Source organism: Glycine max, chromosome 3 (assembly GCF_000004515.6).
Source record: "Glycine max cultivar Williams 82 chromosome 3, Glycine_max_v4.0, whole genome shotgun sequence".
In the NCBI taxonomy this organism is placed as follows: domain Eukaryota; kingdom Viridiplantae; phylum Streptophyta; class Magnoliopsida; order Fabales; family Fabaceae; genus Glycine; species Glycine max.
Window position 1 is genome coordinate 35,294,482 of NC_016090.4, and position 5,498 is coordinate 35,299,979.

Genomic DNA, 5,498 nt, shown 5'->3' on the forward strand with positions numbered 1-5,498 from the left:
TATATATATATATATATATATATATATATATATACAGAAAACCGTGGCAAAAAGTTCTCCCATCTTTGGATCTCCTCGTCATGCTGAAGCTTTCTAATTCCTCCAAAGCATCCTTTTGGTTCTTGACATTGTTCACCATTTCTGGGTAAATTTATTGGTCTCGTTATATATAGATCTAACAGAGTATTAATTGCTTGAACTCCACGATCGATGTCTCTGTGGAAAAGCCAATTAAATTACATGTACGCAAGGTATTCATCTAAAGCCAATTATATTATTGTTAATATATTTATATGTATTTTTAAATATATTTAATTTTTTAAAGTAAAACAGAAGGAATCCGACCTATCCATTTCTCTTTTGAACTTTTTTTAAAACTAAATCTCTTGATTTTTTAGGTGGCAATTTGACCCATCCATTTCTCTTATGCAACTTTTTTGGTTCTTTATTTCTCTAATATATTTTAAATATATTATCTAAACTATATTATATATATAATATATCAAATAGATTATTATGCATATATTTTAAAATATATTTATATACAAATTTTAAAATACATATAAATATTTTAGAAAAACATATAAAATGATTATTCTATATTTTATTTACTGCGTTCTAGGCTAATTTTTAACAAGTTAGATTGTGAAATTTTTTAAAGTTTGTTTGATTAAAAAATCAAATTTAAAATCAGCATTTTTTTAAAATTTAACAACCTATAATAATAATAATAATAATAATAATAATAACAACAATAATAATAATAATAATAATAATAATAATAATAATAATAAATTTATATAAAATATATTTATGAGATTTCTCATTTTGTTAGTTAGTTACGTATTTTATTTCACATAAATAAAAGATAACAAGAGAAATTCAAATTTTTATTATCTAAATATTTAATATATCTTCATAAGATCAAATTTTTATTTAAGGAAACAAATTATATCATTTTTTTATTAAAATGAATTAGCTAAATTAATTCTAATAAATAATAATAAAAATTTATATTTTATTACTTGTTAATTTTTCATTGGTTATGTGTAAGGATAAGATGTTAGATTTATGCCCATCCAAGAATATCTCTACAGAGAGACGATAAGATCAAAGTTGTTGAAAAGGAATTGCAAATTAAACCGTTGCTTGTGTTTTGCTCTTGTATTATTTTTTTGTCAAGAGACGTATTTTTCTTGTTACTTACATGATGATCATGCCGAGGCGTCTATTTGCCTATTCCTATGTGTGACATGTCATATTTTAAGCTAAGCGTATTTGGATTAAATTTTAGTTACTTGCAAGGACAATATATTTCTTGATGTTTATCTGTAACCCGTGCGTACGCATGGGTCACTCAATTAGTTCAATTACAATAAAATAGGAAATTATGAGGATAATTTATTTTCACTCATAAATATAAAGAGAAATAATTAAAATATACAGAAAGTAAAAGATATACTATGTAAATAAAAATGCAGGAAGACCAATAATATGTAATTTGTGTTCATGATTGTAACGCGTGCATATGCACCGGTCATTTGTTAACCGATTAGGTATACCTTTTTTTTATTTGCAACATAGGCATAAAATGAAACATAATGCTGGAGCATAATAAAGTTGAATATTAATAATTAAATAATTATTTAAACATCAAAATTAACAAAACATTATCTGTAAAATAATAAGGAAAAAATTAGCCACATTTTTCCATGTAAATAAAAATATATATATATAATCTGAACTCCATAACATAATTCAAAAAATAAATTACATAAAGGATCTACAACAACTTAAAAATAACTATGATTATGTCAGACAAATCAAAAAATAGATACCATCAACTCCTCAAATTATAGAAGATACCAAGTTCGAATTGTGTACTTTATTCTATTAGAGAGCTTCAAAAACTCAGTCCGGTCATAACCATGTTCTGCATATAGTACCCAAAATTTCATAACACAGAATATAATAACATTGAATGGGAAAAAAATAATATGAATCATGGTTAACAAATGTATAAGATGAAACTGATACCTGCTTGCCCATCAGCCCATTGACAGCATTCTCTGTCCAACTATCCGTCACAATCTAGATGATAAGTTTTAAAAATAAGAGAAGGCAGCTCCGCAACAAAAAATGTACACATTTTAATGAGCTTCAATCAACACTATTTTAAAAAAAAACTTCAAATTAGTAAGTGATTAGTTATCGACGTTCCTTTGGATTTCCAAAATCTAACCTGTGAATTCCACATCATCTGCCATTGTGTCAATAGTGACCTCTCCATCAAGCAAAAATTTCCTTCCAGGATCATTTCCCGTGTATGCATGTTAACACTGGCTGCTCAAGGCAACCAATTCGATATATCAAAGACTGCAACACTACATTAATATCAGCCAATATGTGAACATGATTTAGCAAAAAAAAGGGAAAATAGAGCAACGCAAAGAAATTTAGTTTCAAGATCACAAAAATTGAATAATCTATCACAGACCACCATCAGCTCTCCATCGCATGTTCTGGATTCTTCTGGCAACTGCTCTATTACGTGGCAGCCAGAATGGCTGGAAAAAAATAAAATAATTATTACGAAACACTATGCAAGAAGGCATAGAAAAAGTATAAGCACCAGGCAAATAGAAGCAAAAGCAAATGCCATCACAACAACATACCTTCCATCCGGAGCGATTGACAGTATTGAAAGTTCCAGTGTAGTAGCTTGCACCACTAATACCGGTAGAAACTGTTCTGAAGAAGCAACAAAGATAGATAAATGCCTTGACCTTGCCATATAAAAACTGAAAATATCTAGCAATTTACATAATATGAAAGATGCCCAAATGAAAATATCTAGCAATTTACATAATATCTAGCAATTTAGATAAAAAATTAAAATAAAATAAAATTGAAGTGAAAAAATAGACTTACTCTAAAATTTCTTGTGCATGTACTTGCCAAATCCCAAAAACAAAAAAGATCAGCTAGTGTGCCAGAGCATGAAAAGTTCAAATAAAATAAAATAGAAGCGAAAAATGAGAGGAACACTTACTTCTTCAAATCCCGTGGTTGTCCTGACCTGCTCATGGTGACAAATTTGAATCACGCAAATATCCTAGGCAACACCCTAGCATAGTCATTGTCAATTGACTTCAATAATAATAATAATAATAATAATAATAATAATAATAATTGAAGTGAAAAATCAGATTGTAGAATAACAGTTTCGTCAGCTTTGTAAATCATAGATGCATAATTACATGATACTCTCCATAGCTACATTGTTCAAATACACAACCGTTAAAACCAAGAAATACTCATACAAATGTTTACAAAGCTGAGAGGAACACTTACTTCTTCAAATCTTGTGGTTGTCCTGACATGCTCATAGTGACAAATTTGAATCACGGGAATATCCTAGGCCACACCCTAGCATAGTCATGATCACTTGACTTGAGTAATGATAATAATAATAATAATAATAATAATAATAATAATAATAATTGAGGTGAAAAATCAGACTTACTATGAAATTTCTTACGCATGTGCCGGTCGAATCCCCAAAACAAAAAAGATAATTACGGATTAATACGCAGCGAGTGTAAGAGAACATGAAAAAATTAAAATAAAATAAAATTGAAGTGAAAAAACAGACTTACTCTGAAATTTCTTGTGCATATACTTGCCAAATCCCAAAAAACAAAAAAGATCAGCTAGTGTGCCAGAGCATGAAAAATTCAAATAAAATAAAATTGAAGCAAAAAATGAGAGGAACACTTACTTCTTCAAATCTCGTGGTTGTCCTGACCTGCTCATGGTGACAAATTTGAATCACGCAAATATCCTAGGCAACACCCTAGCATAGCCATGGTCAATTGACTTCAATAATAATAATATTAATAATAATAATAATAATAATAATAATAATAATAATAATAATTGAAGTGAAAAGTTAGATTGTAGAATATCAGTTCCGTCAGCTTTGTAAATCATAGATGCAAAATTACATGATACTCTCCATAGCTACATTGTTCAAATACACAACCGTTAAACCCAAGAAATACTCATACAAATGTTTACAAAGCTGAGAGGAACACTTACTTCTTCAAATCTTGTGGTTGTCCTGCTCATAGTGACAAATTTGAATCACGGGAATATCCTAGGCAACACCCTAGCATAGTCATGATCACGTGACTTGAGTAATGATAATAATAATAAAAATAAAAATAATTGAGGTGAAAAATCAGACTTACTATGAAATTTCTTATGCATGTGCCGGTCGAGTCCCCCCAAAAAAAAGATAATTACGGATTAATACGCAACGAGTGTAAGAGAGCATGAAAAAATTAAAATAAAATAAAATTGAAGTGAAAAAACAGACTTACTCTGAAATTTCTTGTGCATGTACTTGCCAAATCCCAAAAAACAAAAAAGATCAGCTAGTGTGTCAGAGCATGAAAAATTCAAATAAAATAAAATTGAAGTGAAAAATGAGAGGAACACTTCTTCAAATCCCGTGGTTGTCTTGACCTGCTCATGGTGACAAATTTGAATCACACAAATATCCTAGGCAACACCCTAGCATAGTCATGGTCACTTGACTTCAATAATAATAATAATAATAATAATAATAATAATAATAATAATAATCAAAGTGGAAAATCAGATTGTAGAATAACAGTTCCGTCATAGTGACAAATTTGAATCACGGGAATATCCTAGGCAACACCCTAGCATAGTCATGATCACTTGACTTGAGTAGTGATAATAATAATAATAATAATAATAATAATAATAATAATAATAATAATAATTGAGGTGAAAAATCAGACTTACTATAAAATTTCTTGTGCATGTGCCTGCCAAATCCCTAAAACAAAAAAGATAATTACAGATTAATACACAGTGAGTGTAAGAGAGCATGAAAAAATTAAAATAAAATAAAATTGAAGTGAAAAAACAGACTTACTCTGAAATTTCTTGTGCATGTACTTGCCAAATCCCAAAAACAAAAAAGATGAGCTAGTGTGCCAGAGCATGAAAAATTCAAATAAAATAAAATTGAAGCGAAAAATGAGAGGAACACTTACTTCTTCAAATCCCGTGGTTGTCCTGACCTGCTCATGGTGACAAATTTGAATCACGCAAATATCCTAGGCAACACCCTAGCATAGTCATGGTCACTTGACTTCAATAATAATAATAATAATAATAATAATAATAATAATAATTAAAGTGAAAAATCAGATTGTAGAATAACAGTTCCGTTAGCTTTGTAAATCATAGATGCAAAATTACATGATACTCTCCATAGCTACATTTTTCAAATACACAACCATTGAAACCAAGAAATACTCATACAAATGTTTACAAAGCTGAGAGGAACACTTACTTCTTCAAATCTTGTGGTTGTCCTTGACCTGTTCATGGTGACAAATTTGAATAACGGGAATATCCTAGGCAACACCCTAGCATAGTCATGATCACTTGACTTCAGT

The 5,498-nt window shown here is 29.2% G+C and overlaps 1 long non-coding RNA gene across 5 annotated transcripts; it reads right to left on the reverse strand.

The window, feature by feature from the left end:
* Window positions 1–1,705: 1,705 nt before the first annotated feature.
* Window positions 1,706–5,221, reverse strand: LOC113001166 (uncharacterized). Of its 5 annotated transcripts, XR_005890722.1 has the most exons (11): window positions 4,254–5,221; window positions 4,102–4,171; window positions 3,527–3,856; window positions 3,355–3,429; window positions 3,053–3,127; window positions 2,932–2,953; window positions 2,676–2,751; window positions 2,498–2,567; window positions 2,243–2,384; window positions 2,038–2,091; window positions 1,706–1,933 (listed from the first exon to the last, which is right to left on the reverse strand). It is a non-coding gene; the product is annotated as an uncharacterized lncRNA (long non-coding RNA). The 5 variants fall into 5 exon arrangements; XR_005890723.1 differs by having other exon boundaries at window positions 3,527–3,681; window positions 3,782–5,218; XR_005890724.1 differs by having other exon boundaries at window positions 2,038–2,170; window positions 3,527–5,221.
* Window positions 5,222–5,498: the final 277 nt, after the last annotated feature.